Source organism: Oryctolagus cuniculus, chromosome 3 (genome assembly GCF_051225735.1).
Source record: "Oryctolagus cuniculus isolate XC-2025 breed Fujian yellow rabbit chromosome 3, ASM5122573v1, whole genome shotgun sequence".
Taxonomy (NCBI): domain Eukaryota; kingdom Metazoa; phylum Chordata; class Mammalia; order Lagomorpha; family Leporidae; genus Oryctolagus; species Oryctolagus cuniculus.
In genome coordinates, this window is record NC_142869.1 from 12892233 (window position 1) to 12918880 (window position 26648).

The following is a 26648-nucleotide window of genomic DNA, read 5'->3' on the forward strand; positions in this document are numbered from 1 at the left end:
ATCTGTTTTTGAATAGAGTTACAAAATCTTAGAGAGCCCACAAATTAAATATCAAATGAATCTCTAATATCTATCAATTGATCTTTCTCTCTCTCTCTCTCTTTCTCTTTTTTTCTACCTACCAAATAATTTCCTAAAAGATTACCTACTATCCTAAGAGATAGTAGCATGGCTAACCTGAGCAGAATACTATATTTTTAATTTACTTTTAAACATAGATATTTCCAGAGAAAATCAAATATCAATTTAATGGGGGAAATTATCAGTCTTTCTTGGAATATGATTAAATTCATAGTATGAAGTGCACCCATTTCTCATAGGGTTCCTTTAGTGATATTCTCATTTCATGAAGTTCCATGGCATCATACCATAACTGAATGAAATCTTCCACATTTAGCCTAATTACCCATAGTCACATTATAGAAAAATTTTTCATAATTTTTCAGTAGTATAAATTTTCAATATTTTACTGATGGGCCAAATTTTATCTAAACCATCTTGAAATGCTTCTTTTTATATTAAAAAAAAAGAAATGTCTATTATATAATTTCCTGATGTAGGTACCCATCAAGCTAGTGAATTCAAAGTTTCTTAAATTCCTCTAACACCTTTTTAGCATCATACGGCCCCATTCTCAATTCTCTTTTCATTGACAGTGGAGAACAGCTGGCTACAATTCTGTATGATAACGACCTTTATATAGTCGGAACCTGAATGGTTTGGACATGGTACTTACAAAAATATTTCCTTGCAAATGATGTCGTCTATCTGGTATTTCCCCCTGTAAATCGTTAGATTCCTTATATCAATGCTTCCAGCAACTATCAAATTTTAGCTCTGTTTAGTATAATGCAAGCATTTTCTGCCTCGTCTATTCAGGAATGTCTTCCTCTTCCTTGGAGATTTCACAATAAAATTTATTGTGTTTAATTTATGACGGTCGATGTAAGAAGACTGGAATGCTTTTGTTAGGATCTACACTGGTGGTGAAAGGTTATTATAGAGCCAGCCTGCTTTTACCAAATTTACCGAATTCTGAAGAGAATGTCAATGAGAAGGATGTAATGGTCACAGCAAAAGCCTGCAGCCATGACCTGGTGGAAAGGACCATGGCTTTTGACCGGGTCTGACTTCTCTTTGGGAAACAAGGCAATGCTAGATCACATGCAGTGTTTATGGAGCCATACCAATCATTCCAAGTCAGAGCCACTCCCCAAGTAAGCTGAGGAAGTGACTCACTTCTTCTGAGGTCCTCTTTTCTATTAGTAGCAGTGTAGCCAAAAGTCTGAAAACACTCCAATTTTGCTCTCTTTAGGAAAAAACAACATTGATTTTAGAGGTTTTTGTTATAGAGGCCAGGGGGATTTTCCTCCTGCAGGTTAGAGGAAGCTGGGTTTGGACTGGGAAGCCAGACATTTGTTGGCACGTTTCTTACTTGAATGGGGGTCCACATTGTCCCCTCCTCACCTCACTCCAGGCCCAGAGCAGCTAGAAGCCCCACCTCCTCCCTTGCACCATATGGGGAAGCTGGCTCAGGGGCTGTTGTTCCACTGATTCCAAGTTCACGCAGCTGTTCATCCCTGCTTAATGTACCGGTAATTACAGCAATGTGCTCTTCTCTTTTTCCAATCATGTAACTTTTACTAATGGAAAATGATTTGATTTTAACAACTTTCATGCATTTTGTTCTTGTTTTGATAGGAGAGAGTGTCTTGAGGCATTGAGTGATTGAATTCTTTGTAAAAACAAAAGTCCCCATACCAGTTCCCAGCTCCATAGGAGGGCTCCATAAGATGGGCCAAAAGTGGGGTAGGGGTGGGGGACTTAAGTGGGTGTAACTAACTTGATATGAATAGGTCAGCTGGGAAACAAAGCAAGCTCATTGCCTTCTGCACATGGAGGTGATGAAAGAGCATTTTTTTTTTTAATTGTGAAACTAGAAAAAATTAAAAGTATAAGTTGAGCTCTGCTTTCATGATCCAAGCTCAGCAGTCTTCTCAAAGGATTTTTCAAGGAAATATCTGAAGAACCTGGAAATTATTTTAGTTCACTCCTTCTGAGCACATAAATGTTCTACTTTGATGATCAGGGTTTGTTGGGATCTCAAATGCAAACAAGAGAGACATCCTTTGCTTTAGCCATGCTAAGCTGCTGGGCACAGACCAAACGTGTGTGTTCATATTGTTAAGCCATTTGTAGCCAAAATATATCAGCACTGGGCTGTCCACTCTCATATCTTAAATGGAACTGTGGATCACTTTAGGAGGATTATTTTTTAAGCAAAACTTTTCCAACTAATTAGGCTATTTCATTTTGATACTTTTGTTTATTTTTCCCAAAGAAACCTTTTATTTAAGGAATACAAACTTCATGCATTTCATAAGTACAACTTTAGGAATATAGTGATTCTTTCCATAATACCTGCCCTCTAACCCACACTCCCACCCCTCCCCCTCCTCCCTCTCCCAGACCCAATCCCATTCTCTACTAAGGTCCTTTTTCGGCTAACTTTATGCACAGAAGATCAACTCTATACTAAGTAAATAATTCAAACAATTTGCATGAAAAAAAAAAAAACAACTGTTCCTCAACAGTCAAGACAAGAACTGTTCAAAGTCATTTCATCTTGAAGTTAATTTCATTTCTTTTTGTTGTTATTATTGTTAGAAACTTAATTGACTTTGAAGAAGCACCCAAGAATGATACGTCTTTTGTGAAAATTTTATTTTTAAAAATGTCAGTTAAGCAGCAGTTGTAGCAAAGAACACAAAGGCCTATCCATGTGTGTGGATGGAATTTGGACTTATACAAAACACACATTACTAATCAGGTTAGAAGGATGACGGTATAGAGAATGCCTTTTAAAAATATTTATTTATTTGTTTCTTTATTTGAAAGATCATACATACACAGAGAGAAAGGGGTGGGGGGAGATCTTCTATCCCTGATTCATTCCCCCGCTGCTGAAATAGCTGGGGCTGGCCGAGTGGGTCAAGGCAGAAGTCAAGAATCCAAAACTCCTTTTGGGTCTCCCAAGTGGGTAGCAGGGGCCCAAGTACATGGATCATCTTCTACTGTACCTTCTCAAGTACGTCAATAGGGAGCTAGATTAGAAGCAGAGCAGCTGAGACTTGAACTGGCAATCTGTATGGGGTGCTGACATAATAAGCAGTATTACACTGGCCCTGAGAAAGCTTTCTTTAAAGCAAACTCAAAATTCACAGGAGTTGACAGAGATTGACTGTGATTGCCAAGAGGATTTGCCCCCTCTTGACATTTCAGATTCATATAATTTAGGATTTAGCTAAAGTTATAAAACATATATTCTGAGTTTAAGTAACCTCCAGAAACATTAATTTTATTACTTGTGCCTTAACTTTATTCTGGCAATGATTTATAACACAACTGCTGCATGCAGAAATCACTATCTTTACCTCAACTATTCTTATCAAGCACCCCCCCCCCAGAAGTCCTTCTTCTTCTTAAACATTTCTTAGATTAAGATCTCTAGAATTAATGGTATGACACTAATCCATGTGTTTATCTATTCTGTATTCTGTTTCTTCAGATGGTTATATTATGAGCTTGGAGAGGATTGTATCTTCAAAGCTTTAAGTAATAACCATTAGACCATCAATAATATAAATACAATCTGAGTCTCATAATAAGTAGTATTTGTGTGATAAGTAGGCGTACACTCCTTTAATTGTTCATTAATTTCACAAATGTTAATTGAACCATTTATATGTACCATATGAGTCCCATATAGTAGGTCTATATTCAGATTTCTAGATATCACCATATCTTCTTCCATAGTGGCTACACCAGTTTCCATTGCCATCAACACTGGACTAGGGTACGTTTTTCCCACATCCTCACCAGCATTGTCATTTGTTGGTTTCTGTATGTGAGCCATTCTGACTGGAGTGAGGTGAAACCTCCTTGTGGTTTTCATTTGCAGTTCCCTGATGGCTACTGATCCTGAGCATTTTCTCAAGCATCTGTTGGCTATTTGAATTCCCTCTCCTGAAAAGTGCGTGTTCAAGTCCTAGTCCGTTTCTTAACTTGATTGTTTTGTTGTTAATGAATTTCTTGAGCTCTTTATAAATTCTAGATGTTAATCCTTTATCAGTTGCATAGTTTGTAACAATTTTCTTCCATTCTGTCGGTTTCCTCTTCACTGAGTGCTTCTTTTGACGTGCAGAAGCTTCTCAGCTTGATGTAATCCCATTTATCAATTTTGGCTTTGATTGCCTACTCTTCTGGGGTATTTTCTAAGCAGTCTTTTCATATGTTATTGTCTTGTAGAGTTTCCCCAATATTCTCTGGTAACTTTATGGCATCAGGTTGTAGATTTAGGTCTTTGATACATTTTGAGTGGATTTTTGTGTACAGTGTTAGAAATGGGTATAGTTTCAACTTCTGCATATGAAGATCTAGATTCCCCAGCACCATTTGTTAAAGAGAATATCCTTGCTCCAAGGATTGATTTTAGCTTCTTTGTCAAAGATAAGTTGGTTTTAGATGCATGGATTGATTTCTGAAGTTTATATTCTGCTCTATTGGTCTACACATCTGTTTTTGTGATAGTACTAGGCTGTTTTAATTATAACTGTCCTGTAGTATGTCTTGTAATCAGGTATTGCAATGCCTCTGCTTTGTTTTTGTTATATAGTATTGTTTTAGCTATTCAGGGTCTCTTGTGTTTCCATACGAATTTTAGCATCTTTTTTATAGATCTGTGAAGAATGTCATGGGAATTTTGATTGGAATTGCATTGAATCTGTCAGTTACTTTTGATAGTATAGACATTTTCATGATGGTGAATCTTCCAATCCATGAACATTGAAGATTTTTTTCATTTCATAATTTCTTCTTCTATTTCTTTCTTTAATGTATGGTAATTTTCATTGTAGAGATCTTAGACATCCTTGGATAAATTTATTTCAGGTTATTTAATTCTTTTGAGAACTATTGTAAGTGGGACTGCTCTTAAAAGTTCTTCTTCAGCCATGATATTTTCTGTGTAGAAAAAGGCCATTGATTTTTCTGTGTTGATTTTATATCCTGTCACTTTATCAAATGTTTCTATGAATTCTAATGGTCTCTCAGTAGAATCTTTTGGGTCCCGTATACATAAGATCATGCCATTTGCAAATAGGGATAGTTTGAGTTTCTCCTTTCCAATTTGTATCATATTAATTTATTTTTCTTGACAAATGGCTGTGGCTAAAACTTATAGGACTATATTAATTAGCAGTGGTGAGAGTGGGCATCCTTCTCTGGTTCTGGATCTTAGGGAGAGTGCTTCCAGCTTTCCCCCATTCAATAGGATGCACCATCAGTTTTTCATAAATTACCTTGATTGTCCTGAGGAATGTTCCGTCTATACCCAATTACTTAACTTTTTCATAATGAAGGCATATTTTATTTAATCAAATGCTTTCTCTGCATTATTGAGATAGTCATGTGGCTTTTGTTCTTCAGTTTGTTAATGTGATATATCACATTGGTTGATTTGTGAATGTTGAACCGTCCTTGCAAACCAGGGATCAATCTCACCTGGTCAGGATGAATGATATTTCTGATGTGCTGTTGGATTTGAGTTGAGGATTTTTGCATTTATGTTCATCAGGGGTATTGGTCTATAATCTTATTCCTATGTTGTATTTTTTTCTAGCATAGGAATTAAGGTGATGCAGGCTACATAGAAGGAGTTTGGGATGATTCACTCCCTTTCAATTGTTTTGAATAGCTTGAGAAGAATTGGAATTAGTTCTTCTTTAAATGTCTGGTAGAATTCAGCAGTGAATCCCTCCAGCCCTGGGCTATTTTTTTGTTAGGAGGATCTTTATTATTGATTCAATTTCCGGCTTGGAAATTATTGGTCTGTTTAAGTTTTCGATGTCTTCATTACTCAATTTTGAAAGATTGTATGTGTCTAGGAATCTATCCATTTCTTCTAGGTTTCCCAATCTATTGCCATAGAGCTCTTTGTAGTAATTCCTGGTGATTCTTTTTATTTTTTGTGGTATCTATTTTTACATTTCCTTTTCATCTCTGATTAGGTTGATTTGGGTCTTCTCCCTCTTTTTTTTTGGTTAGGTGGGCCAATGGTATGTTAATTTCATTTATTTTTTTCAAAAAACCAGCTCTTCATTTCACTAAGCTTTTATATTGTATTTTTGTTTCAATTTTGATTATTTCTTCTCTAATTGAAAGTATCTCCTTCCTCTTACTAATTTTGGGTTTGGTTTCTTATTTTTTTAGGTCCTTGAGATGCATTCATATATTTGATACCTTTCCAATTTCTTCATGTAGGCACTGATTGCTATAAACACTGCTTTTGCTGTATCCCATAAGTTTTGATATGATGTTTTTTACTTAATTTCTTTGCAGAAATTTTTTTATTTTATCTTTTGATTTCTTCTATGACCCACTGTTCATTCAGGAACATGTTATTCGGTATCCATGTTTTTGCATATTATCTAGAGATTTCTGAGTTGTTGCTTTCTGGCTTCTTTCCATTGCGGATAGAGATGCTGAGTGGGATGATTTTGATTTTTTTTTTAATTTGCTGGTAATTTTTTTATGGCCTAGTATGTAGTCTATCCTAGAGAAAGTCCATGCAATGCACTGGTGAAAAGAATGTGTATTCTAAAACTGCGTGGTGGAAAGTTCTGTAGATATCAGTTAGGTCCATTGGTTCATTGTGTCAATTAGTTCTGTTATTTCTTTGTTGAATTTCTGTCTAGTATGTCTGTCCTTTGATGAAAGTGGTGTGATGAAAGTAATGGTGATGATGTCCCCCTTACTATTGAATTGGAGTCTATGTCTCCCTTTAGATCCATTAAATTTTTTTAATTAGCCAGAAGCCTTTTAATTGGATGCATATACATTTAGTATAGTCACATCTTCCTATTGAATTGATCACCTAATCATTACATAGTGCTTTGCTTTATCTTTTTTAATTGTTTTTATGTTAAAGTCTATTTTTTCTGATATTAGGATGGCAACACCTGCCCTTTTTTGCTTTCCATTTGCATGGCATATTTTTTTCCATCCTTTCACTTTCAGTCTATGAGTATCTTTGTTGGTGAGGTGTGTTTCTTGTAGGCAACAAATAATTGGTACTGTCTTTTAATCCACTGAGCCAGTATGTTGTATCTTTTAACAGGAGAGTGTAGGCCATTTACATTCAAGGTAACTACTGGTAAGTAATGACTTGGCCCTGCTATTTTTCCATAAATATTATTATTTACTTTGGGTTCTTTTTGTGATTTTACTGTGGGTAGTTTCTGTCTTCACATTCTTGCATAATTATTGTTATATTTATGTGTTTCTGTGTCTAGCATATCCTTACGCAGCTTTTGTAAGGCTGGATAAGTGGTGACAAATTCTTTCAATTTCTGATTATTGTGGAAGCTCTTTATTTCACCTTAATTCATAAAGCTTTGCATGGTAGAGTATTCTGAGTTGACAATTTTTTTTCTCTAAGACTTGGACTACCTTGCCATTCCTTTCTAGCCTATAGTTTCTGATGAGAAGTCAGCTGTGAGTCCTCTGAAAGTAATCTGGCATTGGCCAGCACCGTGGCTCACTACGCTACTCCTCTGCCTGCGGCGCCGGCACCCTGGGTGCTAGTCCTGGTTGGGGCTCCAGATTCTGTCCTGATTGCTCCTCTTCCAGTCCAGCTCTCTGCTGTGGCCCGGGAGTGCAGTGAAGAATGGCCCTGGTCCTTGGGCCTTGCACCTGCATGGGAAACCAGGAGGAAGCACCTGACTCCTGGCTTTGGATCGGCGCAGCACGCCAGCCGCAACAAGTCGGCCGTAGTGGCAATTTGGGGAGTGAACCAACAGAAGGAAGACCTTTCTCTTTCTCTCTCTCTCTCTCTCTCTCTCTCACTGTCTAACTCTGCCTGTCAAAAAAAAAAAAAAAAAAAAAAAAGAAAGAAAAAAAGAAAAAGAAAAAAGAAAATAATCTGGCATTTTTCTCATGCACATTTTAGAATCTTTTTCTTTTTTTTTTTCTTTTCTTTTTTTTTTTTTTTTTTTTTTTTTTTTTTTTTTTTTTTTTTAACTGTGGAGAGTTTTACTGCAATGTCTTGTGCTGAAGGTCTTTTCTGGTCATTTCTATTAGGAGTTCTATGTGCTTCCTCTATTTGGATGTCCCTTTCTTTTTCCAAATTGGGAACGTAACGTTTTCTGAAATTATTTCACTAAGTAGACCTTATAGTCCATTCTCCCTTTCCACAATTTCAGGAACTTCTAAGACCTGTATATTGGGTATAACTGGATATTGGGTATCCAACACTGTTTTTGAGTTTTCTATTTTGTTCTTTTTGTTTGTTTGTTTATTTGTTTTGGGTTTGACTGTAGGATTTCCAAAGATTTGTCTTCTAGTTCTGATGTTCTTTCTTCTTCATCACCAAGTCTTTTGTTAAGGCTTTCCACTGCATTTTTTATTTGATTTATTGAATTCTTCATTTCTTTTTTTTTAACTTTTATTTAGTAAATATAAATTTCCAAAGTACAGTTTATGGATTACAATGGCTTCCCCCCCCACAACTTCCCTCCCACTTCTCTTTAAAATCTCAATTTCATTGGAAAATTTTTCATTCATTGCTTATATGGGTTTCTTTAAACATAGGTTTGCTTCTGATTGCTTTTGACTAGCCCTATGATTAATTTTTTGAATTCTTTTTTCAGCATTCCCTCAATCTCTTCATCTTCACATTCTAGTATTGGAATGTTGTTGTGTTCCTTTGGGGAGATCATGATGTCTTCCTTATTCTTGTTTATAGAATTTCCAAATTTGTTTTTAGGCATTTGTTGGTTTGACTTTGTTCTTTTCCTCTGATGGCTTTTATCTTTTAGCTATGCCTCTATGGCTTAGTGGGACGTCTGCTCCTTAGTGACTATCAAGAGGTATGTGGTGGGGCCGGCGCCGCGGCTCACTAGGCTAATCCTCCGCCTTGTGGCGCCGGCACACCGGGTTCTAGTCCCGATCGGGGTGACGGATTCTGTCCCGGTTGCCCCTCTTCCAGGCCAGCTCTCTGCTGTGGCCAGGGAGTGCAGTGGAGGATGGCCCAAGTGCTTGGGCCCTAAACCCCATGGGAGACCAGGATAAGTACCTGGCTCCTGCCATCGGATTAGCGCGGTGTGCTGGCCGCAGTGTGCTGGCCGTGGCGGCCATTGGAGGGTGAACCAATGGCAAAGGAAGACCTTTCTTTCTGTCTCTCTCTCTCACAGTCCTCTGCCTGTCAAAAAAAAAAAAAAAAAAAAAAAAAAAGAGAGAGAGAGAGAGAGAGGTATGTGGTGGGTGTGACCAGGAGCTCTGGTTAGTGCTCCAGGGTGGAGCCAGTATCCAGGGTAACACCCAAGTTGGGTATGGTAGATCTCAATGCCTGTATGTTAGTCTCCAGTGTGTTCTGTGCCACTGTGTGAACCACTCAAATGATCTGTGTACAGTCCTAACTGTGAGCACAGTGAGTGTGTGGAGCCACTCCTGGTGATTGCCCAGAGACCCAGCTACTCCCTGTACCTTCTCATGTAACCACCGAGTCCCCACATTCAGCACACAAGGCTCTCACAGTTGTTGGGTGCAAAGGTTTCTGTTTGCCCTGCCAGCTGGCCCAGTTAACAGGCAGACAGATGTCCCTCCTAGGTGTCTTGATCCTGGGAGGCTGCAGGCACTTCACTGTCCTACATGGTTGCCCAGCCATCTTCTAGCTGGGCTCACAGTCAGTGGGACCTGCAGATGCTTCCTTCTACTAGATCACTGGATCACACAGGTACAGAAAAGTCACTAGCCAAATATTTCTCCACCACTGTTGCCATTTTTGCGATGTGGGTGACATCTTGTCTCAGCCAGTTGCTGTGGGTGTGCACAAAGTCTTGAGTAGTTTCTGCCCTGACCCAAAATGGCTCCTACCCTTTCTCAGCCAGGCAGTGGGCACTGTTGTGGGGAATTTGAAGTGAAACAAACGTGTCCTGTCTACTTCTACTGGGTCTACAGGCAACCACTAGCAACAGCTAGCCCCCAGGGCTCCAGTCCAGACTCATACCATGCTCTCTCTTCGGTTATATTGCCAGGGGGTGCTGCAGTCCTATTTCACTTCTGTCTCCATGCTGTGGCCAACTCCTGCTCTTGGCTGCTGCAGTTACACTGTGGGTCCACACCGTCCACACAGGTCCAGGGGGTTCCTCCTCCTCTTGTAGGATTTTCAGTGTGGTTTCCTTTCCAATTCTCCCTTGAAAATGCACTTCCTACAGCCCTTTATTTCATTGTTTATCCCTAGTCTACTGCATCATGTCACTCCCTAATCTGCCATCTTGAACCTCCCACTTTACATATTTTTAACACAGCTGTTTGTATTCCTTTAAAAGTATTGGTTTGCAGGGCCGGCGCTGTGGTATGGTGGGTAAAGCCACAGCCTGCAGTGCCGGTATCCCATATGGGTGCCAGTTCGAGACCTGGCTGCTCCACTTCCAATCCAGCTCTCTGCTATGGCCTGGGAAAGCAGTAGAAGATGGCCCAAGTTCTTGGGGCCCTGCACCCATGTGGGAGACCTGGAAGAAGCTCCTGGCTCCTGGTTCTAGATTGGCTCAACTCCAGCCATTGCGATCATTTGGAGGAGTAAACAAGCAGATGGAAGATTTCTCTCTCTGCCTCTCTATAACTGTCTTTCAAATAAATAAATAATCTTTTTTTAAAAGCATTGGTTTGGGCTGTATATGTGGTTGGTTTTTGTTTGTTTGTCAGCAGAGTGATCAGGGAAGCCCTCCCAAAGGCAAGGACATTTGAGCAGAGAAGTTCATGGATAGAGGGAGTATCCAGAACTGGGAGCGCCTGGTGGTCAGAAGCATGAACAAGAAGACAAGCAGCAGAGGGTGAGATCAGGGCTAGGGGATCCTCCTGGGCTTCACAGGCCTTGAGAAATTTGGACTCTTTTTCCATAGGAAACCCATGAGCAGGGGAGTAACATTATGTGCTGTATCTGCTGCAATGTGGGAGTACAGCAGGGATTTTTCTGCAATTTGTTATTTGGGACTAGATGACTCTGTTGTGGGGAGATTTCCTTTGCCTGGGAGGATATTTACCAGCATCCCTGGTCTCTACCTAACAAAGCATCATCTTCACTCTCCTAATTGAAATGATGAAAAATATCTAGAGATATTGCTACATCTGGGAAAACCCATCCCTGGCTGAGCATGGCTGAAATGTACTGAAGCTGGCAAAAGGCAGATCTGGAGTGAAGGGAGAAAGACACGGCTGCAACCACTTCAGTCAATAGCTGGGACCAGGCAAAAGTCCTTCTGCTTTCCAAAAACAATTCTTCATAGCTTGTGTCTGTATTCATGTCTGGAATATCTACAATTTGTGGTCCATTGGAATTCTCAAGATGTGAATTCACACTCAAAACAAATATTTTCCAGGTGCTATAGAAACACAGAACATTTGACCATGAAATCGTCCATATGGTTGTTTTTGAGGTCAGAAGTGTCTGTCTCTCTTCCTCTTGGCTTTGTCAAATCTGACAGCTCAGTCTTTGATTTGCATCCAGGTGAGTTCCTGAAGCCTTGACCTGAGGACCTCCTCCATGCTTTAGCCTTTATTACATGTTCAGACACTCTGATTGGCAGCGGTTCTAACACAGACAATGTGTAGAGAAAACACCACAGGCACATAACAGATCTACGCACATAACAGATCTACACAAGGGTTGCTTCTGAGGGCACATTTCTGTCTGAGGCGTATCAACAGGAGATAAGCCTCGCACCCCTAACCTGAAAGGGCAAGGGAGTCAGAAGGGCATTTTGTTCAGTGTGGGACACTGAGCAGTAAGAAGGGACCCTTGAGCTCAGTAACATGGGAAGGAAGGAATATTGCAGAATATGAAGTAGCAAAGCGAGAGAGCAGCATGTACAGTTGTAACCTTGGGAACTCTCCTCTGAGGACACTGGTCAGCTATCACCAAGGTCTTGCAGGGGCCTGGTTGGGAAAGGCATAAATAGATACAAAGACATGGAGTGGCCTTTGGCCTGAGTATGAGTCACACAACTGTTAGGTAAATAGTTCTGGTGTTCTAGTAGTGGTATTGGGAAATGGTGCTATAGAAAATCAAATGGCTCACAACTAGAAAATGTTAACTCTGCTGAAGCACATCCAGCTTCCTCTCCTGACAGGGAGAATGTCACGGAAACTCCAGGGTCCAAACTTGGTGCTGTTGAGAGGCTCAGCTCATTCATACCATAAGCACTTATTGTCTTGTCTCCCAGGCTAGGGAGCCCTGCCTATGAAGATAGGGCCAGGATACAAGAGAAGGGAAGGAGATGGAGAAGACTTGTGTTTCCATTTGCAGAGTGTGCCATTCATCTCTTATATTTATATCTGAAACCAGAATCCCACATCATGATCCACTTTTCCAAAATAGTATCTCATAGGGCAGGCGCTGTGGCTCTCTTGGTTAATCCTCCACCTGCGGTGCCGGCATCCCATATGGGTGCCAGTTTCTAGTACCAGTTGCTCCTCTTCCAGTCTAGCTCTCTGCTGTGGCCCGGGAGGCAGCAGAGGATGGCCCAAGTTCTTGGGCTCCTGCACCCTCATGGGAGACCCGGAAGAAGCACCTGGCTCCTGGCTTCAGATCAGCACAGCGCCAGCCGTGGCAGCCACTTGGGGAATGAACCAACAGAAAGAAGGTCTTTCTTTCTTTCTCTCTCACTATCTATAACTCTACCTGTCAAATAAATTTTTAAAAAATAAAAAATAAAATAAAGCAAAATAGTATCTCAAAGGTAACAAAAGGATGACCTGTGTCAACTCACCTTTCAGAAATAGATAGAAGGACATATGTTTCAACAAAGTGAGAGAAAGGGATATTTATAATAATGTTAGATGTTGCCACCAGTCAAAGAGCAGCTGTAGGAGAGGAACTCCATCATTGCTCACAATGTCAACCAGGGGCAATTTTTCTTATTTATTTATATGTCTATTTAGTTAGTTATTTGCTCACTTGTATTTTGAACATTTAATCTCTGGTAGTAATCTTATCTTGCATTAAAACAAGAGGCCCATTAGTTTCTTACTTACTTTTGATCCTGTGGTCACTTGATATCACAAAGTTTGGATTTAGAAAATGGAATGTCCTATATGAGACATTAATCCAAACTGAAGTTTGTATGATGATCAAATATCAACTCTCTCTTTTCAGTTTGCACCTGTTCTTAGCTGGAAAGCTATAAAGGGTTCAGGATGGTGGGTGTGGGGTTTGTGCTACCTCTGGTTTCCTCTCTCTTTTTTACAGGGTAATCTTTCCACTTCCTCCAACAGCTCACCAGGCAATGTCTGTCTTCCAGGTTCCTGGAGTGGGAGTGGGGAAGCAGGGTGCAGAGGATAGGTCTTGCTGAGCTGGACCCTCCTTATCAGAGTTTGAGTTTCCTGTATCTAACAGATGGTTAAGGTTGATATTTACTTGTGTGGATATGCAAAGGACCCCATTCCTATAATCACCTTGACCTGGGGAGGTGCCTCTAACTTTGAGAGATGGCAAAGCTTTATGTCTTCCACGAACATAGCATTCATTTCCATCTTCTATTGTGAACCCTGGCTATGCAGTTGGACTTTTTAGGAGAATTTAATGGCTACATCCCTGTTTTCTCTTGCACAAAGGACATGTAAGTGAGGCATACATGCTTCTGAAGTATAGACAGGCCCTCCCTAGGGCAGCTACCCCTACCCTCCTACCTTGAGCTCTTGTGCCTTTCTCAGGCGCAGGTCAAGTTCAGGCCACATTTTGTACACATTGCATGACCCTCTGAGTCATTACATGGTCACTCCTCCTCAGGCTTGATACCACCACTATCGGAGGAAGAACGGCCACCACAACCAGTATCAGCAATCTCCTGACTTATCTCTTCCTAGCCTTTCTGTAAAGATTTATATGTTATTGAAGTAAATGAGGAAATACAAGAATCATAAAACAGGTTCTTATCCGTTTCCTTGGCAAGACCTGTTCATGTCAAATTTACTCACACAATTTGTTATTTGATATTAACGTGGACCTTGTTTTAAGCTATGTGAGGAAGATTCCCATGTCAAACATAATTGTTTAAAGATTTATTTATTTATTTATTTATTTGAAAGGTGAAGTTAAAGAGAGAGAGGGGCAGAGAGAGATCTTCCATCTGTTGGTTCACTCCCCAAATGGCTGTAATGTCCAGGGCTGGAACAGCCAGAAGCCAGGAGCCTAGAACTCCATGCTGATCTCCCATATGGTCGCAGGACTTGAGCAATCTTCTGCTGCTTTCCCAGGTACATTAACAGGGAGTCGGATTGGAAGTGGAGCAGCTGGGACTTGAACTGGCACGCATATGGGATGGTGGCTTAACCCACTTTGCCACAATGCCAGCCCCATTTATAAAATTTTAAAAGAAATTTGAATTTAAATAGGTAAGATGCGTAGAACACATAGTTGATTTTCTACATTCATTTATCCTTGGTCTTCCCATAGAGTCACGGGGCCCCCCCACATTCCTACCATTCTTGTTTCTTGTCATCAGGAATTGTAGAAACTGTGGTGTCCAACAGCACAAGATGGTGCTGCCACCACCATCGCCAGCAATAGACACCCCAAGCTCATCTCTCTGTTAAACTTCTCTCGGGAGCTTTACCCTAAAGATAATGCTGCAGTTGTATCACTTTTGCCAAGTGCTGTGTAATGTTCTGACCAAGAGTTTCCTACCTAGACAAGCTTGTGGTTTATTCTAGTTCCTTTTTATTGGCATCTGAAACAGCATTGTATCACAATTAAATCATTTTTCCAGGACATTTTGATCATGTGGAAATGTGTTTCTGCAGTAGCTGAACAGCGTTACTGTACATAGTGATACTGGTCAGAGCAAATGCGCCTGAAGCCTGAGTAGGGGGAATGCACCTCTTTAGGTCAAAGGTAAGCTGATGCCACCAAAAGGAAAGGATACCTCATTTACTACAACCCACAGCAATACAGCTCTTCTGTGTTTTACTTCAAAGGACAATTTCCCGGAAGTTAAACTTTTGACTCAAACTTCTAAACACTGTCGAAAGAATATCAAGTGAACAGGATTGTAATAGCACGTTTTAAAAATTGCATTTGAAAAAATTGACATTCCAATATAACCCTAAAATCTGATAATAGTCACAGAAAATTTGACAACCTCTGATTCATTCATTATTAAAGAAAATGTTATAAACTTATTTGTTAATGGTTGACAATCAGGTTTCCTAATGTTCCAGGGTCTTTGCATTTCGAGTTTAAAAAAAAAAAAAAAAAAAAAAAAAACAGTGCCTTCAAGCCTGAATGGTTTGCTTGCATAAACATTTGGGCAACTTTGGTGAAGCTTACTGTGGAGACATTATTGTAAACAGAACAGCTGCTACCACTGGCCAGTCCTCCTCACTCGAGACACATTTAAATCTAGTATTGATGCTTGAGAACACTGAAAAGAGAGACAGAATCAGTAGAAAAATGAAAAGCAGGTGACTTGAAGGACAGCTTTTGGTTCCACCATTTCTTTAAAAAAGACCATGTCTTAGCCGTTACACATCAGTTACCAAACTTACTGAGGATATAAATATTTATTCTTTTTTGAAAAAGAATTGAACTTTTTAAAAATAAAAAAATTATAATTTTGAGTCAATTTTCCATTGAGGAAATTATCTCAGGATGTGTTGCTGAATGGGGACAAAATGTCAAGAACTTGACAGACCTAGAATTAAACAAAACTTCATGTGGTAGAGTCTCCATGATGTAGTCCCATCTCAAAAACTCCCAGAAGGAATCCTGCCCTCACTACCATGTATTCCCAACACAAACTGCTAAAATCAGGCTTCCAAGCTGGATTCTCTTTTGGAGTGCCCTGTAAACCATGCCAAAGAAAAAGGAAAAAGGTATACTCATACATTCTTAGAAAAACATGTTCTAATAATATGAAGCAAGTGGAAAGAGTTAATGAAACCTCACAATCAAAAACTATGACTGCACATAAAGATGTCCATTGCCCAATCTGTTTTTTCACCATTGTCAACCCTGGTGAACCAGCCCAGTACGGGAAGCTACGAACTCAGTAATCAGTGACTGATTGGAAATGACTGTTCCCGTTGCCCAAAACACAGAGTCATAGAACAAACAGCAACAGTGTCTCCTAATTCAAACTGTTGATACTTGGTTCCACTTGGACTTTTAAAAATATTGCACTAGACTATTATTTATTTTGAAGACAAATTTTATATCTGAAATAAGTACTTCACTTGCCCCAGCTGAATCCAGGACCCACTCTCTTGGTTTGTTGCAATCTGTGTGACTTCTATCTGTGGGGAGAAAAAAACCCACAGAGCTAGAGTATGTCCTTAATGGAAACCCTATGTTGAGTCTACAGAATCCCATGCTTTGTCTGGGATCCAGGAGCAACACACAGCCTGCAATGAGTGAGAAATACAGACACTTAGCTAGACTCAGTGATCAGAAAATCAGCAGGAAGCATTGAAAGCAAGTGATAATGTTAGGTATAAAAGCATTTAAGGTTAATTAGATTTTAAATAGTAAGTTTAAAAAAACAGATTTTGTGGCAAAGAATAATTTTCAGATATGAGTACAATGAGGGAAGGGCCCCTATCTCTTATCCTAATTTAGGATATTCTAACTTTACTTGCACAATAAATAAAACAGTGGGTTGACTGAAAAGCCCTCTCTGAATATGTGATATGTAATGCTACTCTGAGATCCATCACCCCAAGAATTCAGACCAAAGTGAGGCACCATATAGTATTTTTGAAAAAACATGGCTGTCCTTAAAATGAAAGTATAGGAAGTGGAGGTTCTATCCTAAAATCTACCTGTATTTTCATGTTCATCTTTTATAAATCCATTACACAATTATTTATTCAAAGATTTTCTGTAACTTTCCATTTTCAATGTATTTTTGAATGCATTTACAGTGATTTGTTTAAATTTTTTGAGTTTTGAATGTAGTTGACAATATTTAAAGGTGATAAAAACACAACATAAAATTTAGCATCTTAACCATTTCTAAATATACAATTCAGTAGTGTTAAGTGTATTTATATTGTGCAACCAATCTTCAGAACTTTCAAACTTGCAAAACTGAAACTCTGTACTCATTACAGAACTCCCCAGTTACTCCTCCTTCCAGATCCTGACAATCACCATTATAGCTTCTACTTCTATGAATTTGACTATTCCAGAAAACTTCCTGTAGGTGAAATTATATAGCATTTATCTTTTTAACACTTTCTTGAGTGTTTCAAAGTTATAGTATGAGCTAGAATTTTTCACTTTTCATGGCTAAATAATATCCCAATACATGAATAGCCCACATTTTGTTTATTCTTTCATCTTTGCATAGACACTTGGTTGCTTCCGCCTTTTGACAATTGTGAATAGTGCTGCTATACACATGGGTATGAACATATCTCTTCAAGATTCTCCTTTGAATTTTTATGGATAAGTACACAAAAGATTGCTGGATTATATGACAGTTTATTTTTAATCTTTTGAGGAACCATAAGAGTGTTTTCCATAATGGCTGCATTATTTTACATTCCCAGCAACAGAGCACACGTATTCTAATTTCTCCACATGTTCACCAGAACTTGTTTTCTGATTTTTAAGATTTATTTTATTTATTTAAAAGACAGAGTTATAGTGAGAAGTAGAGCCAGAGAGAGAGAGAAATCTTCCATCCATTGGTTCACTCCCCAAATGGCTACAATGGCCTTGGTTCACTCCCCAAATGGCTACAATGGCCAGAGCTGATTTGATCCAAAGCGAGGAAACAGGAGTTTCTTCCACATATCTCCCACATGGGTGCAGGGGCCCAAACACTTGGGGATCTTCCACTGCTTTCCTAGGCCATCAGCAGGGAGCTGGATTGGAAGTGGAGCAGCTGGGACTCGAACCAGCACCCATAGGGAATTCTGGCACCACAGGCAGAGGCTTAACATACTATGCCACAACACTGGCCCCATTTGTACATTTTCTTTAGATAAAATGACTTTTCAAAACCTTTGCCCATTTTAAAATCAAGTTACATGGCTTGAGGTGTTTTTCATAAGTGTGTTCTCAAGTTTGAGTTTCTGAATTTTAATTACTGTGGTGTATTTTCCCTGCCATTTAAGGCTGGATTCTCACTGGTGGAAGTAGGTTTAACTGAGCACAGCCAGAGATAGTCATTCCTGGGATAGAGAGATGAAAAGGGACAGATTGAGGGACAGGATAAACATTGGACATCATGAGGTATGATCTGCACATAGACTGCTTGGGTGTGGATTTCAGTGTCAGCCCTTACAGTACATGGTTATATTCTGTTTCGGTAATAAGAGGTTTTACCTCATACTAAGTGATTAACTTGTGAACTTTTAAGACACAGGAACCCACTGAAGGGTTTTAAGGATTGAGAGTGTCAAAGAACGGAAGAAAAGATGAAAAGCTTTAAGGAAATATCATGGGAAGACAGATTAAAGAAGATAGGAGAATACAATTTCCCTTAAAGCCAAAGCTGTGACACTCTCTTAGGTGCTAGGTCTTAGATCGGCAATTGACTGGATTTATGTTCAGGAGGGGTCATTTTAACTTTCTGGTCCATGATTTAGTTAAATATAAAACAGTATTAACAAGTAATAATACTTTAAAAATTATTAAGAAGAAGATGTACTCCAAAGTTTCTTGCAGTTTCCTCAGCACTCAGGAGCCGTGCATTGTGATTAAAAACATTCAAAAGATGGGCTAGGCTTCCTCCACTTTCCAACCCCATCGCCCCCACATACACACACACATGTTTAGTGACATGTCACCCATGTTTGTGAGCTTACCCCTGAATTAGAGTCTGAGACCAATCAGGTTTCAAATCAAGCCAGCTGAGGTCTTTCTGATGTTTTCTCTTCATTCTTGTTCTTGTAGTAGTTGGGTTATGGCACGGTTTTAAATTACTCATCTCAAATTGTAATCTAATGAGAATAGCTGGATTCTTAGACTGACCCTGTCATTTTCACTTTTGTTTCCCCCTAATAATGTTTTAAAAGAAGAAATGAAAGAAGAGGTCGACCCAACATGTCTAGTCCCTCTATCACATTCTGATCATGCCACAAAGTATGTTCAAGGTTCAGATCCACAACATCCTTATGAAAAATGGAATTTTATTTTGTTTCATTTTAGTGTTTCCTTTTGCATTTGGTATTCTGTTGAGAACTTTTTCACATTGGAAGCTCAGGAGTTGGAGATCTAGGAGAATATACAGCCATGTTCTGTGGACAACTCTTTTGAGGCAGATAGGAAAGGAAGAAACCATCTACCTGCAGCTTCTGTCTGGTTAGGAATGAAATTTTGCCTGAGCTTCTGTGAAAAATTAGTTTGTCCCCATTGTTTCAGAATGTTTATCTCTGTTCATTGGTAATTCTTATCCACCAGGGTGGGCAAAGAGTGGGAGATGAGGAGTAAAAGGAAATTTTTGGTCTAGGGATGCGAACCTGGAGAAGAAGAAGAAAATTAGAAAGTAGAGTTGAAAAAACATGAGAAAATAAATTTCTGATTATGTTAACTGATTGATGTACGATGTTTCTCTTTTACTATTTAAATTATATGCAACACTAGATTGCAGGAACTTGGTAGGCAGATTATACCATTTCAGATTAAAATTATAGCTATAGCACCTGCAGCAGTGGTCATAGTTTATGTTCAATAAATATTTGTTAAATTAGAAAGAAAAGGAGTAAGGAAGAAAAGTATAGGAAAGAAGAGAGGGAGTGATGGAAGAAGGCAAGAAGAAGCAAATGCAACTGATGGCTGATTTTTCTGTTGAGTTGACAAGAATATAGCTGAATTATTTACCTTGCTCAATAAAATAAATCTGAAGATTTTCACAAGCAATTTTAGGTGACTTTATCATTTTATGTTGTATCTGAAATAAATAACTGGGATGAAACGGACATCAGAGACATAAGTATGTGGTTTAATCATAACATAACAGATCACTTTAAAGCCGCTTGCATGCACTTTTCTAGAATAAGGACATTGGACTAGAACCATTCACTCACATGAACATTCATCCATAAGAAGTTATAGATGACTCAGAGTTTCCCTAATCCAAATCTTAATCTTCATTATACCTGTCTGAAGAGAGATTCTCCACTGGCATTTACAAAATACCTTTTAAGGCAGAATTGTGAAATAGTTTTCTATCAAAAAAAAAAAAAAGCTAAGATTCAATTAGTACTATGTAATATGTAATAGTAATATGTAATGTAATAGTAATACGATGTGGATAACTATGTAAAAATCTCTCTCTCTCTTTCTCTCATACATACATTCACACACACCATATGCCATTTAATTCTCTCACAAGAACCCAAAAATTGGTAGGTAGCATAATTAGCCCAGTTTTACAGATGAAGAAAATGAAGAGCAGAAAGGTTAAGTAACCCACTTCCCAGAAGTAGAATCCAAGTCCAGGCCAACTACCTCTGGAGCCTGTGCTTGTGTCCACTGTGCCTCATTTCATTTTCCTATATTCTGTGTATTTATGTGCATGTTTATTTCTGCCCCTAGAGAAGGAATCCTCAAGTGGAAGCCTGTGAGAACACGTCTGTATATTTTTTGGATTACTATACTTCGAGAATAGCGCAAATACTCTGCAACACAGAAGACAGTCATCCACAACAAAAAAAATGATACATCCAAAGTATCAATAATTTTAAAGATGGGCCTGCATTATGGAATAGTGTGTAAAGCCCCCACCTGCAGTGCCAGCATCCCATATGGGTGTTGATTGGAGTCCCTGCTGCTGCATTTCTGATCCAACTCCCTGGTAATGGCTTGAGAAAAGGAGCCGAAGATGGCTCAAATGCTTGGTGCCCAGCGAAAGATGCAAAGGAGGCTCCGGCTCCTGGCTTGGTTCTGGCCATATGGGAAGTAAGCCAGCAATGGAAGATCTCTCTCTCTCTCTCTCTCTCTCTCTCTCTTTCTCTCTCTCCCTCTCCCTCTCTTTCTCTGTAACTCTGAGTTTCAAATAAATAAATATATCTTTAGAAAATATTGAAATTGTAAACCCTATAGTAGAATGTAAGTTATAAAGTATAAAAATTATGCCTTACTTATATTAGCATAGCATGTGAACAGAGCTGGATGGAAACAAATGTGTATTGAAGGAAATTATAACTTACCTAATTTGTTAAAAGGAAGAAGTTGTACTTAACAATCAATAAGTTGTCATTTAGTTCAACCCATGAAATTAATGTCTTTTTCAAGAAATGTGTTTGTATACCTATTGTAGTGAATACACTAACTTCTGCCCCTTACTTGTATGATTCTACAGCATAGAATTTTGGCCTTTCATAGAAAAATAATCTAGATATACATGGAGTCCAGTACAAAACAAGAAATGTAAATGAATATTATTAGGAAAAAAAAGTAATGATATTGAATATGGCAGATTCTTATGAATATGAGAATTCAAAGATGTAGAAATGGTAACAAACACTTTAAGAATTTGCCAATTGCAAGAGAAGTATAGTATATTCAACATTTTGGAAGAGAAGGATTTCATATCTAACATCTTTGGGCTAATAGCAGTGCCAATGATGAGAAGGGTATAAAATTTATTTTAATAAATCTTACTGTGATTTACTCTTACAAAATCCTCGTGCTTACAGGACAACCAACATAGACTACATTTAGGCTGCCCCAACCTGGTTCACAAATTTCTTGATATATAACAAGTAGTCCACTCAAAGACAGAGGTATGTCTTCTCCCTCTGGTTTACTTTTGTTGGTAAAGGCCCTGCTTGCTTTGCCCATTAGTGTGCTAAACGGTGCTTCATGAAGAGTAATTGCTTTAAACTGATGTAACCTCTCTTTTCTGGACTTTCAGGAAACAGCAGCCAAGATACCCAGGTGAGAAACTCCCTGAGGGACAGGAAGCAGAAGATGCCCCAGTAATACTAGCAAGGTATCACTTGACTTAGATGGAGTCAGGGCTCTTAGAAACTTCAATGTCATTGCAGGGTCCTAAAGCGAATGAAAAATATTTCAGATTCACTTCTTTTTTCTTAACCTAATAGTTGTGTTACCTCAAGAATCTTGTAACCTATTACATGTCTATGAGATTTTGAATCAGATTTTTCCTATTTCCTGGATTCAAAGTCTAATCTTAAGTTCATGGACAAAGTGATACAGAGAGAGAGTTCATTAACAACAAACAGATACTCCATCCTGTTATAACACAGCTTTGGTGGATATAAAAAAACACTGGCCATAAATTTTCCTGTGTAATAACACCCACCATCAAAACATATGTTTTTTAAAGTAATAACATATGTTACTAGACATTGAAGCATTTGAGATTCTCATATATTAAGCTAAGATAATATGTTATCCTCTGTCCTTGAAATCTTGAAAATACCCTGGACAAAGTAATCTTTTCTGATCCTATAGAATGATCTTTCAAAGAATCCTATGAGGCTGTCATGGGAGTTACCTGGACATCTTTTGCAACAATTACTAACTGAAATCACCTAAGAACCTCTTTCAGGATGTGTAGATCTGTAGTTCTAGGGTAGACCTTTACCTTCAAGTATTGAAAACACAGACTCAAATCCCAAGCCTAGATGGATGGTTTTTCTTTTAACATCCCAACCACAGCATTTCCCTAGGAATGTACCGGCTTTTCTTTTAACACCCCAACCACAGCATTTCCCTAGGAATGTACCACTCTGAGAGATCCATTCATTCTAATTTATTGTGTTCATGTCTGACAATATAATTTTGGGTTTTGTTGGGGGGAGGCAATGCTTTTTCAGCTTTCTTAAGATAGCACTTTTAAGAGAATTGCTGACAATTCCTGGTTCAGGAGAAAGAAGGCAAAACTGAAAAACTGTGATTCAGGTATGTAGGACCACAATATTTTTTATATATTTCTAATACAATCATTTTTGTGACAATGTTTAAATTTATTCCTAATGGTGCCTTTCTTCTCAAGGATTCATGTGACTGTTACCTTTAATTTTTGCTCATTTCATAAATAGAATTCATTTTAAATGAATTTAAATGAATAAGTGTACAGATCACCTTCTTTACCATTATGGCCCCAGTGCAAACCACACCATCACTTACACAGGCAACTGTAACCGTTTCCATAAACAAATCACAGACTCCTTTGCCAGCACTTCTCTATGTGACAGTGGTGAAGCATCGTCATCTGAGGCTATTGAATTCCTCCAAAGACCTCCATATTCTTAGGGTTAAAAACAAATTTCACAATGTGATGTGTTTCAAGGCATATCCTCTTACCAGCTTCATGGTGCTTCAACCCCTCATCATATCAATACTGCTGATCCTCATCCCTATCCCCATATCAATACTGCTGATTCAGCCAGTATGTTTGTCTCCCAATCCTTCCAATTCTCCAAAGAGCCTTTGATGTGCACTTTTTTTTCTGTCTAGGATGCTCTCCTTGCTCATTGGCGGACTTACCTTCATCTTTCATGATATAACTTACACGCAGCCTCTAAGAGGTCATCCTTGAATAACATTCAAACTAGCAACATCGAATTATTATCTTCCAATATAACCTGAGATTTGCTTTAGTAGTTAATTTTAAAATTTTATAAAGTTTTATCAGTTAACTTTAAATATTGTTCAGGGTGTATACTTTTGCCTAGCAGTTAAGTTGATGGTTAAGATACACATTTCTCATTTGTTATGCCTGTATTCAATGTGGGGCTCAGTTGCTGATCCCAGCTTCCTTTCAATGCAGCCCTGTAAGGCTGTGGTGACAGCTTAAGTGATTGGGTTACAGCCAATCCAAGAGGGAGACCTGGATTGAGTTCCTAATTCCTAGCTTTGGACCCTGACCCAGGGCCATTGTGGACATTTGAGTAGTGAAGCAGTACATGGAAGCACTCTCCCTTCTCCCCTTTCTCTCTTCCTCTCAAATAGATAAACAAGATAATAAGAATAAAAAAGTCCAGATGCTAATTTTCCTACCAGAGAATGCATTAGGCCAGAGATTTATTCAATTTATGTCTGTATCCCAAGTGTTTTCTAAATGCCTGCCACATTATAAATGCACATTAAATATTTGTTAAATAAGTTAAAAATAGTCAAATTAACAATGGCAGGATATTACTTGTTTTTAATAATGATGATGGTGGAGTTGATGCATTCTGGCACTGACATTAAAAGGTATACTTTTTTAAAAAAATTGCTTTCTACTATAAGGCATTTTAGTCTTTCAGTTTAAGGAAATACAATCACAAGTAACAAGCTATCAAAGCAATTTTAAACAATTAGTAGGGTAATTGGCACAAAGTCTGAATCCTTTATGTTTGAGAACTTGATGTCTCTTTGAATATAAAGGGATATGTAGTGGGGAAAGTATCTGATATTCTAATCAGACAATACAGGGTTGGCCTAAGGCTGGCTGAAGACTGATTCTGAGAGGGAAAATGTAGGTTGAACAGACCTGCACAGATATATACTAATATAAGAAGAGACAACTTTAACCAGAAACTACGTGGAAGCCTAAGATTAAACATAAATATTGTGGCCGAAAATGCCATTGTTAAGTAAACAAAGGCAAAAAGGCATGACAGCATTCAGTAAGTCTGTTTGAACATCATTTACTAGGGTGAAACAAAAGAAATGGTATCATTAGTAGGACTGTGGGTTCTCTGTTAAACTCTTGCAACTGTTTTCAGTCTTAGAACTAATGGGACTAATAACAGACTCCACGAAAAGATCTCCAAGTTTTCAGTGGTGCAGTTTGTTAAGCTATAGCATCTCTAGATGTGATCAGGGACTGAGAGCACCTCAGATCAGGGGGTAGAACTTTGGCTCCAGCCTAATTCCACTGGCTCAGTATGCATGGTTTCAGCAGCCCCAAATCCTGCCATGGTGTAATCAGTTGGCTGTGAAAAAGCCTCTTGTATATAATTCACATGATGTAGTGAATGAATAACCCGGTTTGTCACTTCAGAACTCTTCTAGAATCGAATGTCTTAAGCCTTTGACTGTAGATGGCTCCAACAGCAAGTTGTGAGAAGCTAATCTGCAAGGAATCACTGTTCTGCAAGCTACTCCTTTCCTGTTAAATCTTGGCATTAATAGCAATGTTTTCCTTTCCTTCATGGACAGATTCAGTTTACTTCCAAGACCCATGGAGTTAGCTGTGACCATGCTATAGAATCTGGGCCTAGAGAGTATGGACAACAGGAAGTGGACAAGCTTTCTAGGTCTGATTTCCACAAACTCTTGGGCATTCTTAGACCTTTACCCATTAATTTGCTACTTGTTGGAGATCAAGTGAATTTTAAGGCCTTAAAAGGTAGAGGAGCCGCAGAATTCTGGCCTTGGAATGACTATACAAAATTAAATCCTCTGCTTATGCTCAGAGGACTTGATATGAGCGAGAAATAAACCTGTGATTTGTTAAACCACTGAGATTTGTGAGGCTGTATATTGCATGCTGTTATTAACAAGCAAAAAACTAAGAACTAAGCGGTCAAAGGAGAACCAGACAGAACATGAAACATATGAACAATAAAGATTTACTTTTGGCAGCTAGATAGGTTTCTACTGGGAATAAAAAGTGCTGTGTCAATTTTTGATGGTTGTTTCCTACATTATGAAATTAGAGATATACACTTTGAGGTTGCAAATCTGCTGTATCTTGATTTATTTAATGAAACTGGATGCTAAAATATGATTTGCCTTCTTTCTTTTCTCATATCATACCTTGTTCTTACTCATTCTCAGTCTAGTCAACACTGACATTGGCAAATGTTTCAGAATATGTTTAACTAATACTGATGAAACTTCTATTCTGTGCTTGTTCTGATAAGTGTTGAGGATGCAAGACTCAGTACGATTTGCTCTCTGTCTTTAAAACACTGAGAGGCTAGCTGTTTAAATAACTCTAACAGTGTGCTACAACTGTGATACATACAAGACAATAAACAAAGGAGCTGATCAATATTCTTGAATGGGTGCTACGACCTGGGATTTGAGAAGCCTGTTGTGAATATAAAATATATGATCCAGTTGCAAATGGTGATTGAAAGCACTAGGGAGATTTTGGTCTCTAAGTTCACTGATTTTGTGACTTCCAGGGAATATCCCCTCCAGCTCATTTCTTCCAAACATTTCCATGGTTATGTCTCAAGCTTGTCATCACAGCCAGTGTTCCACTTCTGTAATTTCTACAAGCAACTTAATTTCGCTTACTGCACCCCTGTCTTCCCAGCTCACATATGCAAGGGATTTGATCAAGTGACCCTTCAACTGTGAGAAGACCATAAAACCAATCTTCCTTTCTTTCATTGTCAGTCTTCCACATATTCTTTACTTATCTACTTTGTAATCTACATTAAAATTATTGGCACTGGGTTATTTGTCTTCCCTGGACAATCACGTGCATTCCTTTGGTTTTCGATGGAATCTATATGCTTCTTAGTCCACGAATGATAGCTACCACTCCCACTACTTAGAAGCTCAAATTGGGGTATTCACTTAATATCTCCCAAATGTAGAAGTTTTTCCCATTTCTACTCACTTTCTCTTCATCCATATCTATTAACAAGGCTTATTTATTCCTTTT